The sequence below is a fragment of the Crotalus tigris genome, unplaced genomic scaffold (genome assembly GCF_016545835.1).
Source record: "Crotalus tigris isolate CLP2741 ecotype Arizona unplaced genomic scaffold, ASM1654583v1 scf7180000017666.379230911805:20528666, whole genome shotgun sequence".
NCBI lineage: Eukaryota > Metazoa > Chordata > Lepidosauria > Squamata > Viperidae > Crotalus > Crotalus tigris.
In genome coordinates, this window is record NW_024096552.1 from 16,085,162 (window position 1) to 16,099,062 (window position 13,901).

The 13,901-nt window shown below is 44.2% G+C and overlaps 1 protein-coding gene across 1 annotated transcript in view; it reads right to left on the reverse strand.

The window, feature by feature from the left end:
* Nucleotides 1-13,901, reverse strand: part of NPSR1 (neuropeptide S receptor 1) — a 113,862-nt gene that overhangs the window by 41,448 nt on the left and 58,513 nt on the right. The window lies entirely within an intron of this gene.

The following is a 13,901-nucleotide window of genomic DNA, read 5'->3' on the forward strand; positions in this document are numbered from 1 at the left end:
TAAACAAATAATAAATTACATCTTGCTGAAATAAAAATTAGTACGGGCAAATGGCCTAAGAGAGGAGTAAACATGGTTTTTCTTGCCAATATCTCATGTTATTTAGTGACCTGAAAGAAATTAATTGGCTTGTTTGGAAATTATAATATATTAGATTTATAAAGCTACACATCTCACAATAGCAACTCTAGAACAGGGCTTTTCAACTGGTGGTCCGCGTACCACTTGTGGTACATTAATGAGTGGCAGGTGGTACGCAGCCCTGCCTAGCCAAGTGTAGTGGGGGAGGGAAAGAGCCAGCACAGTCCTCTGGAGCTGCAAAGGCCCCAGGCTCACTTCTGGCTCACCCTCCCCCATGAGAAAGGAGGAGGGGGCTGGAGACAAGAGAGCCTATAAAAGGAGGCAGTTTGGGCAGGAGAGGGAGAGAGAAAAAAGGCAGCAGCCTTGGGAGGAGGCAGAGTCAGCTGCACCAGAGGGGGAGAGGAGATCAAGCAGGCTGGCATGAGCCGATCTACAACTGCTGTGGCAGCCACCTGCTGCTGGCAGCAGCAAACAGGCAAGAAATGCAACGGGGAAGGGGTCACCCTCCAAGAGGAATGAAAAAAAGGCAGCAATGGCTGGAGGTGAGGCATGGAGGAGGGAAGGAGATGGAGGGTGGAAGGATTCTTATGTGCATTTGTGACTTTGAAGTTCTGGGATTTGTGCAATGAGGGCTTTGTGTTCTTAAGGAGTGTTTGGCAATTTCTCTTTGGCTGATGGCTGATGTCTCCTGTTAGCGGCTATTGCTCTGCTGTTGTTAGCTGTAAGTTTTGCTGCAAGGGATTTTGAAGTATTTTTCTCCTGAATGGATTTTGCCTGTAACATTCCTTTACTTATGAATGGAGCCATTTGGGGAGGTTGCCTTAGCCGGCAGCCAGTACTTACTTTTTTTTTTTCTTCCTTAAGTGCCGGCTGCACTGCTTACTTTCTTTTCTAGTAGCTAATTCTTAAAGGGGAATGCGCCTTAAGCTAGTTCACTTAGCAGCTTCTCTTTTCTGTCTCTGGAGGCCTTTCCTTGTTTGATTAATATATGGAAGAGGGAAAATATGGGGGGGGTCAAATTCTTCCTTCAGAAGAGATGGGAATGAGAAAAAGGAAGGCAGGGAAGGGAGGGAGGAAAGGAAGTCCCACCTTAGCACTTGGCCACCAGCAGCTCTGCCATTGACTTTGCTTGTCAAAAGGTTGCAGAAGGGGATCACATGACCCTGGAACACTGTGACCATTATAAATATGAATTAGTTGCCAAGCATCCAAATATAAATCACATGACCCTGGGCATGCTGCAATGATCATAAGTGTGAAAAATGGTCATAAGTCATTTCAGTGCAATTGCAACTTTGAACAGGTTTTTTTTTTTTTGGTCATCAAGTTTTTGACACCTTGCTAGGTGGTACTTGAATACTGCCTTATCCTAAAAGTGGTACAATCAGTAAAACGGTTGAAAAGCTCTGCTCTAGAATGCTTAGAGCAGGGGTGTCAAACTGCCGGCCCGTGGGCTGGTTTCATCATACCGGAGCCGCGCCCACCCTATTGCTGGCAATGGCAAAAAAGCTCCGATACATTGCACGATGTCATGTGACGTCATGAGTTTGACATGCCTGGCTAGTATTTAAGAACATTACACCAACATAAAATAAAATATAAAAGCAGCCAATCTGGACAAACAATAACCATGTAACAAGGTCTAAGGAATTCTGGCTGAGGAATTCTGAGAGTTGAAGTCCACAAGTCATAAAAGGGCCAAGTTTGAAGACTCCTGCTCTAAGTAATGCTCCAACCTCCATGCCCAGGGACAGCATAACTTTGTAATTTTGCTGTAATATTGATGATTATTGGAATATTTTTTTAAGATTTTAAATTATTAATTTTAAATTAATATAATTTCTTTTTTATTGAATTTGTAAATAAATGATGTGTTGCCAAGGAGGCTTATAAAAATGTGTCGGTATCCATAGTACTTAACCAACCTAAAATACAATGCTACCCACAATCATATTCAAGGTCTTTTGATAACGGAATTAATTTTCTTGAGCAGGTAAAGGAGAAAAGAATAAATTGAGTGGGTGAGGGGAAAGGGGAAGAGGACAAAAAGCAAGGAAAAAACTGATTTAGTCCTCCAAAATTCTTTCTCAAGTGAAGTTTTAAAAAATCTCTACAGTCTTGTACTACATGGATCACAGCATCAAAATCACTTAAAAATTCATACTTACCAAGAGTAGAAAACTATTGAAGTTAAAGCTAAAACTTAATAAAACAATGATTGAATGGGTGGAATATATATAAGATCATCTCTTCAAAGTGTGCCACGTCAAGAAACAGGCATAGCAGGGATGCCAAGACTGCTATTTTATTCTTGTAAGATATAATCTTTTAAGGTGTGATAATAAATCTTACAAGCTTGTCAAGTATTTCTCTATTTCATCTTATACTAAACAAAATCAAGGAAGATTGATTGTTCCTTTTTCCTAGGACTGTGTAATCTTTTCTCAAAGGACTACACCAAAACAGATACTTTAACACAGGGAAGTGGGGGGAGGGGACAGAGAGCAGCTCCATCTTAATTAAGCTAGGTATACGCTATGCTGAGTGGGAGAATTTCTTTGACAGGCATTACCATATTAGCAATAACTTATTCCAAAACCCAAAATGGTTCTTGTTCACTGAATTTGCCAATCTGGCTTGATAATAAGATCGTAATAGATGCCTAAATCATTTTGATGCAAGGGCTCCAGATATCACTATTAACACTTTCACCATATAAAAACTGCAGCTGTTCCTTGTACCTGTTCATGCTTCTGTAAATAACATGATCATTGAAGGGCCTTCATGCCTTTAGGATATGAAATAAGAACAGAATTCTCAGTCAATGTATGGAGGGATTGGAGACACTCCATTCTCATGTGCCTCCAAAGTCTCCAAAAATCACATGAGAACAGGGTGTGGTTTCAAGAATAGTTGTTGTTGGGTGTTAGCAAATTGGTGAATGCTGGTGTGTCACCCAAAATATTGTAGCATATCACTTTTGACACAAATATCATAAGTTTGCCATCATTGTATTATTGTCAACTCTACAAACGAATTTGGCTGAAGCCATTTCCCCTTCATTTTCGGTTGCCATAGAGTTGGGAGGGGGGATGAGTATTTTCTAGCTTAGTCAAAACAATAAATTGTTCTGTGGGAACCAAGGTCATTGCTGATTGCATTTTGGAGGACTGAAGCGTTGGTTAGAAAGCCCGCTCAAGTAGTTAATTGGGGAATGTGATTTATGACATATTACTGGGGTGGGAAGTTCAACTTTGTAACACTGTAATCTTCCCCTCCCACCCCCACCAGTGATACAAGTGAAACCCAGAGGCAATCTCTTGAAACCCTGAAAACTGCCGTAAACTCCCCGCCTGGGATGCCACTCATCCCAAGCGAATACTGAGACTTAACTGAGGTATTCAGCAAGACAGAGTGTGACATCCTGCCCTCCCCCGAGCGACCAATTGTGTTATTGAAATTTTGCCAAGAACCAAACTGCCCAAGCCAAAACTGTACTCAATAACCCCCCCCCCCGTGAGTTGAGAGAACTGAGGGAGTACATTGATAAGAACTTGGCTAGAGGATTCATTCAGCCAGCAAAATCCCAAGTAGCTGCCCTTGTGGTTTTTAACGAAAAAAAAAGATGGCTCACTGAGGCTGTGTGTTGATTTTAAAGGGTTAAACAGGGTCAGCGTGGAGAATATGTACCCCCTCCCTTTAATGTTAGCCCATTTGGCAAAAGGAAAGTTTTTTTTACCATGCTGGACCTAAGAAAGGAGTACTATTGTATGAGAGTTAAAAAAGGAGATGAGTGGAAGACAGCTTTTAACAGCTAACTTTAATGCAAAGAAAAAGTCAGCACTGGGAGTGAATTGCTCCCAGTGCCTTACATAAATGTGCCCCGCCCTCCAGCCCCATCCCAATCAGCAAGCCAGCATCCGGTCTGTATGGATAAAATCTGTAGCTCAAATTCCGCCTCCCCCCCCCTTCAGATGCATCAGCGCAGCCTCCGCAGCCCCAGCTGTCCTGCCTGGTATCCATCCAATGCCCAGTTCCGGCATGGCTCCACAACAGGTAGCTCTGCTCTTGTCCATGAGGCCATGGCTTCCCCCAGCAACCAGCGCCTTCCCCGAGCCACCAGCCCTACAGGAGGAGCAGCAATGATGAGAGACGGCCCTCTGACATCCAGCCGGCCAGCTCTGCCGCCCAGTTGCTTTCCGGGGATTCCCCTGTGTCTGGTGCGAGGAGCGGCTGTGGAGAGCAGCGAATCCCCTGGCATCCAGCAGGCCTGCCTCCGATGCCCAGCTGGTGGTAGGGATGTCTCCGGCATCTGCAGCAATGGAGGGAGGTGGCCACGGTGAACAGCGGCCTCACTGGCTCCCAGCTGACCCAGGGGAGCCAGGTGGTGTCTGGCCGGCTTGCTGACTTCCAGCTGGTCTCCGGGAGTTGGGCGGCACCCCGGAGTGGCGTCCAGATTTCGGCTGGCTGCTGCTTCCCTGCCCCCCACCAGTTCGTGTCAAGCCCAATGGGCTTGACGCTGGTGATTGGTTATAGACTCTGGGACATGATTTCTCCATGCTCAGGATCCGATTTTCTGTTGCTGGTGGGCCCAGCAGGGCTGAATGCCAGCCTGGAGGGCTGGCTACCGAGAGGTGAACTTTTTGAGGAAAGGGAGTCGGCAGTAGCCAGCTCTCTGAACTCAAAATAGCCTCTGGAACAATGAGAGAAACATGGAGAGCTTTGCATTTGCCGCCATTCTCAGCAGATCATCGGAGACAGGAGTCAGTTTCAGGAAGCAAGCAAATGGTCCAGGTGAGATATCAGTTTTTGTTGCAAAGCAGACCTTGGAGAAAATTGCCTGCCTTTAAAGTTAGGCTGGAAGCTTAAGGGGAGGACGAGGAGAGGATTTTTGCTTCTCCCCCCTCCCAAAAAGTGGTGGTTTCAGTGTGTTAAAAACTTTTGAAAATCCTTTGAATTGAAGCCACATTGAGGGAACCAGTTTGTCTCATTATAAAGGAGAAGAAAGATCTATTATTATTCTAATTGGGAAAAGCCACCTTAACTGCTCTTTCTTAGAACTTTTTGGAGTGTTAGTTTTTGTGTATTAATTGTTGGAACTTTTTTCCCCTCTTTTACTTTCTCCCTATGTAAACGGTGGGGGAAAGAAACAGCATCCCCTGGTGGCTATTTTGCAACTTCTTCCCTTTGTTCTTTTGCTACACTAACTTTGTTGATTCAGCTGTGGAGTTTTGGCTCAATGTCCAGACATTCCTGTCTTGCTTAGTAAGAGAGACTGGTTTTGTTTTTTTTTCTTTCACTTTTGCTTGGTGTTTGGTTCCCTTTCTGGATTTATTCTTTTTAAAATAAGGGAACCATAGAAGAAGATCTTTTTGTCTTTAATTAGATTATAAATTGGATATTCTTTTTTTATCATTACTCCTTTTTTGTCAGCTTTGTTGTGTGGATATAAACATAAGCTTTATGTTTTTCTTTTTCCATTTCTTTTTTGTTTAGAGAATTGCTATTCCTTTTCATATATTTTTTTTCTACGTTTTGATAATACTTTTGTTGGATATCTTCCTTTTTATCTTTTTATTGAGGGTTTTGGGTTATATCTTTCTTTTACTGAGCCTTTTGGTGGATTATAAATGGTCATCGGGCCCTCTTTTTGGATTATAACTAACTGAGCCATCGGGCTTGATGATAGATTATAAATAAATACAATAATCAAGATGAGTGTTTCAAATTTGGCAAAAGGGGTGAGGAAGGGCTCCTCGGCTCCTGCATCAACCTCAGTTAGTCCATCGCTTCAAAAATCGATTACAACGTTCTTACAACCGGACACACAGCAGAAGGATACACTAACCATTCTCCAGGCAATTGCAGATACTAAAATGGAAATGAAAAAGGACTTTGAAGATTCTAAAATGGAAATGAAAAAGGACTTTGAAGACTTGAAAAATGATTTGCTTAAGATGGATCAAAACATGGAAGCCTTTCAACAGGCGATGTCAGATACTCAACAAAGAATGCAAAATATTGAAGATAAGTCAGTACTAGTGAACCAGAAATTAGAAGCTCTCCAAAATGAAAATCAGAGATTGGAGCAATCTAACGCAGAGCTGGAAGAAAGCATGGCGTCGATGGAGATGGAACGTGCATCATACTTTCTAAGATTTCAAAATGTGACAGAAGAGAGTGATGAGAACTTGTTACTACTGATGAGTGAATTATTGGCGGATTTGCTTGGAACAGAAATGGATCAAATCAAAAGAGAAGTTGATCAAGTTTTTAGAGTAAATTCAAATTATACAAGAAGAAACAGAGTGCCTAGGGAGGTTCATGTTAGATTTAATAAAAGAGCTACCACTGAAATATAAAGATAAAGAATTGGTAGTTCTCAAACAGATTCCAAGAAGAATTAGAGAAGCCCGAAGAGAATACCAATTCTTAACAAGGAGATTGATTAATAGAGGAGTGAATTTTAGATGGCTGATCTCAGAAGGACTACTAATTTTTTGGGATACAAAGAGACACAGATTGAGCACTCCACAACAAGCAGAGGATTTCTTTAACAATCATAGAGCCTTCTTGGAGAAAGTCGAGGCGGAACCTAAGAAACCAGAGGAAACAACTACAGGAACATCTAAACAAACGGTGGAAGAAGTCCCTAGAAAGACTCAATCAGAGGAAGATGTGAGAGCTAAAAACCAGAGACCAATAAGCAAATTAAGATCTTGACATAATTGAAACTATGGAGGAAACTGGAATTCTTTCAATAAATATAAATGGTCTTAACTTCCCATCAAAAAGGAGTAAAATATTCCACAGATTACAAAAGTTAAAAATGGACATAATTTGTCTCCAGGAGACACATATTAAGATACAACATTCCAGAATCCTTGAACAACCAAAATTAGGTAAACTCTATTTCTCTTTGGCATCACAGAAGAAAAGAGGGATAGCTTTATGTATAAAAGAAAAGATGAATCCAAAACAAATCTATGTTGAAGAAGAGGGAAGAATTTTGATGGTTGAGATTACATGGAACCAAAAACAGATAATTATGGTTGCAATATATGCTCCCAATGAGAAACAAGATCAATTCTTTCAGCAATTACATGATAAACTGGTGGACTTAAATTATTATAGCTTGTGTATATTTGGAGATTTTAATGTAATTGTCGATCCAGTATGGGACTATAAAAGTTACAAACAAGGGAAAAAAGGAAGTAATATCTTACCTAAATCCCTGCTACAAATGAAAGATGAACTCTGTATACAGGACACTTGGAGAGAGATGAATCCGGAAAGAACACAATATACATTTTACTCTAATAGACATAAATTGTGGTCAAGAATTGACATGATATGGACTTCTCTTGATTTAAAGAACATGATACAAGAAATTAAAATAGAATCAAACATTTAGGCAGATCATAATCCAATTAAAATGATTTGGAAAGGATTTAAGAAAAGACCGAGATGGTCCTTGAATAAATCAATATTGAAGGAAAAGGAATTTCTACAATTTGCAACAAAAGAAATGGAATTTTTTTTAAAGTTAATAAAAAAGAAGAAACCTCTATTCAAATTGTATGGGACATGGCAAAAGCATATTTTAGAGGTTTGGCTATAACTTATCTTGCCAAAAAGAATAAGGAAAAGAAACATATTCAACATAGATTGAAAGAACGACTTAGTATCCTGGAATCTGAGTTACAATTAGACCCACAAAAGAAAAAGCTGAAAATACAAATGGAGCTATTAAAACACAAATTAAACTTACTTGAGACAAATACAATGGCACAGCAGATTAAACAGTCTAAACAGAATTTTTTTGAAAATGTTAATAAACCAGGGAGATGGCTTGCATATAGATTAAAAAAAGAAAGAGAAAAAAGATTAATAAGTAAGCTACGGGACTCAGAGGGTGACTTACATTGCCATAATGATTTAATGAAAAAAATTACGAAGGCTTATTATGAGACACTTTACAAGGCGGAGACGATTCCTAAAGAGGCAATTCAGGCTTACTTAAAAGAAGCAAACCTCCCAAAGGTTCCTGAGAATATGCGCCAGAGGTTAAATGAGAATATTTCAATGTTGGAGATTACAGAGGCAATAAAAAAGCAAAAGAAAGATAAAACACCAGGACCTGATGGACTTCCTGCCAAATTTTATGTAGTGTTACAAGAATATTATAACTCCAACTTTGAAAGACCTATGTAATGAAGTTTTCACACAGACACAAATACCAGACTCATGGACTGAAGCTAATATTACTTTGATACCCAAAGAAGATACTGATCATACACTAATTAAAAATTATAGACCAATATCGCTAGTAAATGTGGATTATAAAATCTTTGCTGCAATAATGGCAGAAAGAATGAAAAACTTTTTGATTGAATTTATACACCCAGACCAAAATGGTTTCCTACTAAAAAGACAGATAAAGAATAATTTAAGGATTATTTTAAACGTTTTGGAATATTATGAAATTCATCCAGGGAACCAGATGGCACTTATATTTCTTGACGCACAAAAAGCCTTTGATAACTTAAACTGGCAATTTAAGTTTCAACAACTTCAAGAAATGGATTTTGGTGAAAATTTTAACAAAGAAATTCAGCAATTTATAACAAACAAACAACAAGAATACTTTTAAATGGAGATTATACAGATGGATTTGAGATTTAAAAAGGCACTAGACAGAGATGTCCAATGTCTCCTGTTATGTCCTGAGCCTTGCAAGCAGACTCGGGGCATTGCAGGCGGTCTCGGGCAGGTGCAAGCTGCCCGGGACCAGACCGGCTGTCGCCAGTGTTTGTGCGCATGCGCAAGTACTGGCGCGCAAAAAGTAACACATTGACCCGGGAAAATCCTATAAAAGGAGGCTGCGAGTTTTGGGCTTTTGCCGCCATATTCCAATGTAAGCTGAACTGAAGAATAAAGGTTTCTTGAGAACTACAACTGCTTCTCGTGTCTTACCATTTCGTGACGGACTCAACACTGGCGACGAGGATGGGATTGCCTTACATCGAAGAAGAAAAGGTGTAAGCTTACCCGAGTGAGTCCGGAGCGGCAGGAACGGCGTTGACTCGGCAGCTACCCGCCAATCCAGTGCGCATTCGGGGGTAGGCTGGCTGATAGACCCTTCCTGATTCGAAATGGCAAAGATTGGAAGGCTTTCGGAATTCGACGTCTCACATCCAGAGAGGTGGGAGTCCTACGTAGCCAGGGTGGAAAACTACCTCAAAGTGAACCAGGTGAGGGAAGAGAGCTTGAAGGCTGCCACCCTGCTGTGCGTTTGCGGTCAAGACGCATTCAAATCGCTGAGAACCTCGCAGCACCTGTTCCTTTAGAGTCTGTCAGCTACGCAGATCTAAAGAAGTTACTGAAGGAGCACTTCCAGCCTAAGATGTCCGTCATCGCGTGGCGCCACACCTTCGAGCAGAGGGATCAACGACCCGGAGAATCGGCCAAGGAGTACATCGCCGCACTGAGGAAAGCCGCCAAACACTGCGAGTTCAAGGACCTCGAGGAACGACTGAGGGACCGGTTTGTATGCGGGCTAAGGCATCGAAAGTTGCAACAGAGACTTTTTGCCAAGGAGGACTTGTCCTTCCAAGATGCCTTGAGAGAGGTCACCGCAGAAGAAGCAGCGGGCGGCGCCATCAAGAACATGTGGCCGATCAGAAACAGTCCAGATGCTGCATCCGTGCACCAGGAAGAAATCCAAAGAAACTCCGAGGAAGATCCGGACGACGAAAGAAAACCAAGAGGAAGCTCTTCAGCTCTCCCTAAGTGCATCGGTTGTGGAGGTCGCCACAAGAGAGCCGACTGCAAGTTCCGCTCCGCTATCTGCTGGGCGTGCGGAAAACAAGGACACATTGCAGCTGTGTGCCTGGGCCGTCAGAAGGTACAACCTCAGGAAGAATTGCGCCTGAAAGGTACCAGGGTCCCCAGCCAGAATAGGGTGGGGTTTTGCGCTTCGCGAAGAAGCATCTACAGGACAGGCACACACAAGCCCATTAAGAAAAAGCTGTCACTTAAGGTGAAGCTACAAGGGGTTCCATTAACTATGGAACTGGACATGGGGTCTGCACTTTCGATCATTTCTATGCACACATTTAGGAAGATTTGTTCCGGCAGCGGAACCCAGGCCAAGTTGAGGCCTTCTGACATTGTGCTAATGGATTTTCAAAACTCCAGAGTGTGTGTTAAGGGGGAGGCCACCCTTAACGTACAGTATAAGGATTTTGAGGGTCCACTAGACCTACTAGTAGTAGAGGGTGAATGAACGAGTCTCATAGGACTCGAGTGGTTTGAGGCCTTGGGGATACACGTCACAGGGCTCAACAGCCTACAAACACTCGACCTACAGGAAGTCTGCAAAGAATTTGCAGACGTTTTCAGCCCCCAGCTGGGCACATTCAAAGGACCCCCTGTGTCGTTAAAGCTAGACCCCACGGTCACTCCCATTAGAATTAAAGCAAGAAGGGTCCCTTTTGCTTTAAAGAGTAAAATTGACACTGAATTGGATAAACTGATCCAACAAGGAATTCTAGAACCAGTTGACTCCAGTCCATGGGAGACCCCCATTGTCATGCCTCTTAAGGCAAATGGGGACATTCGCATCTGTGCTGATTACAAATGCACTCTAAATAAGGCATTGCAACAACATGCCTATCCTGTTCCTGTGGTCAGTCATATCCTGGCCTCCCTCAAGGGGGGGGGGCGTTTTTGCAAAACTTGACCTAGCTCAAGCATATCAACAGCTGCCTGTTGATGATGACGTTGCTATAGCTCAGACTTTTGTGACCCACAGAGGGGCTTTCAAGGTAAAGAGACTTCAATTTGGAGTAAATGTCGCTCCTGGGATTTTCCAAAGCGTAATGGCAAACACACTACGGGGTATACCAGGGGTTTGCCCCTATTTTGATGATGTCTTAATTACAGGAGACTCCACACACATTCTAGCTGAAAGGCTAAGGGCTGTCCTATTAAGGTTCAGGAAAACGGGACTCAAACTCAAGAAGGACAAATGTAAAATTGGGGTGCCTTCTACTGAGTTTCTGGGGTTCAAAATTGATGCTGCTGGGATTCATCCTGCTGAATCCAAACTAAAAGCCATTATGCAAGCCCCTAGGCCAAAGTCTAAGGCCGAACTACAGGCTTTTCTGGGCCTTCTGAATTTCTACAATTCCTTTCTTCCACACAAGGCTAGTGTAGCTGAGCCTCTTCACAGGCTATTAGATAAACAGGCAGTGTGGCAGTGGTCGAGGCCTTGCTCACTTCTAACAGTGTACTTGCTCACTTCAATGAGTCCCTTCCTGTGTGCATCGCTTGTGATGCTTCCCCTTATGGGGTGGGTGCTGTACTGAGCCACCTCAGGGCTGATGGAACTCAGGTTCCTCTTGCATATTACTCCAGGACATTGTCTTCAGCTGAGCGCAACTATGCTCAGATAGACAGGGAAGCCTTAGCTGTTGTTGCTGGAATTAAAAAATTCCATGATTTTTTATATGGTAGGCATTTCACGGTCTTCACTGACCATAAGCCTTTGTTGGGACTGTTTACCACACGTAAACAAACTCCCCAAATCATCTCCCCCAGGATGCTTAGGTGGTCTATCTTTTTGTCTGCATATGATTTTTCCCTACTTCACAAGCCTGGGAAGGAAATGGGCCATGCTGATGGCCTCAGTAGATTACCCCTGCCGGTAATAGAGGCTGACCCCGCGCCAGCCATCAATATTCTCTCCATTCAAGCCTTGCCCGAGTCCCCCCTGAATGCCAGGGATGTAGCCGCTGAATCAGGCACAGATCACACACTTTCACGTGTCCTTTCTTGGGTTTTGTCTGGATGGCCTGAGCACTGTCCTAGTCCTGAGTTTCAGAGTTTCTGGTCTAAAAGGAACGAGTTGTCCACCTCTCAGGGTTGTCTGCTTTGGGGAAGCAGAGTTGTCATTCCCACCTCAATGAGGACTAGGGTCTTAGATTCCCTCCACGAGGGTCATCCTGGCATTGTACGAATGAAGGCTCTTGCACGCAGCCACTTGTGGTGGCCAGGTGTAGACAAAGACATAGAAGCTAAGGTGCATGCTTGCCACCTTTGTCAACGCTCACGCCCTGAAATGCCCCAAGCTCCTGTGCATAGATGGGAGGAAACACAGTCTCCATGGTCTAGGGTGCACATTGACTACGCTGGGCCCTTTCAGGATCAATTCTTCTTGGTCCTCATTGACAGCCATTCAAAATGGCTTGAGGTTGTACCTGTCTCTTCCACCACCACTGCAAAGACTATTCAGGTACTGAGGGGGATTTTTGCTGCACACGGGCTTCCAGACGTCATTGTGTCTGACAACGGCCCTCAATTCACTTCCTCCGAATTCCAAGCTTTCTTGCAGGCTAACATGATTCGTCATGCCACTTCTGCACCTTTCCACCCGTCCACCAACGGTATGGCTGAACGCATGGTTCACATCACCAAGGACGCCTTGAAGAGGCTCACCTACGGGGACTGGCATCACAGGTTGGCTGACTTCCTCCTTTCTTATCGCACCACACCGTCCACTTCTACAGGGAGAAGCCCAGCTGAACTTCGTTGGGGGCGCAAACTGACTACCAAGCTTGACCGGTTGCATCCGGACAGACTGCCTCCTTCTGTCTCACACCCCAGGGCACCTAGGCAACTACTTGTGGGTGCCCTGGTTTGGACTCGTAATTACGGGCCTGGTCATACATGGGTCCCCGCATCTATATCCAGGGTCACAGGTCCTCTATCCTACGAGGTATCCCTGGACAACGGTCATGTCCTGCGTCGGCACATCGACCAACTTCGCCCTAGATGGGACCTTCCCGCTGAGACTCCTGGGTCTTTTCCAGGGGGGGAGGGGGAGCCCTTTGGGCAAAGGGAGGGGCACGGAATGCTGCCCATTACCAATGAGGGAACCACAAACAGCCCATCCCAAAATTCCACGAGTGCTCCAAACAGGAATTCTAGGAGTTTAACCAGTTATCAGACATTCACGCCTACTCCAGCCAGGGAGTTACCCCGGGGCCACAATCACTACTCGCCCGCACCACTCAGTACTCCAGTCAGGGAGGATACCCGGGAGCATCCCAATAAACCATACCCCGCAAGAGAGCTGGCACACACTCCTCATAGTTGGCCTGACCTTACCCCTAGTCCTAGAAGGGGGCAAACACACAGGGAGGTGGTCGAGGAACCAAATCCCGACTACAACACCTCTGACTACACTCAGGGGACAACTGAGTTTTGGGACACACAAGCCCGGACACAGAACGGGATTCAGGGGATAGATAGCCTCCTGACAGGTCTTGGACGGGCCTAGGAGGTTCTACAGAAACGCCCAACAGTGACAGTCACTTAGAAGGGCCAGAGAGCCTACAGCTAGGCGGGTCAACCAGGTCACAAAGTGAAAGAAGCCCTGGCCTGATGAGCCCGGTGGGCAAGCAAGCAGGCCAGGCATTGGAGCACAGTCCTTGGGAGTCACCAAGGCATAACGAGGGGAACAGGCACACATCACCCCTCAGTCAGGGGGTACCTGTCAGACACCCAGAGCTTAGGAGGTCACAGAGAGCAAGGAAATCTCCTAAGTACTTAGAGGATTACATAACACTATTGGCTAAACAGAGCCAGTAGAAGGGTAGAAACACTAAGGAAATGGAAATGGGGGGAACTCCGAACATTGGGGGAGCAGAGCATTGTACTAAAAGTGGGTTGTGTATTATTATGGCATTGGTCGTAGTTTTAGCCCGGGGGAAAGGGGTGTTATGTCCTGAGCCTTGCAAGCAGACTCGGGGCAT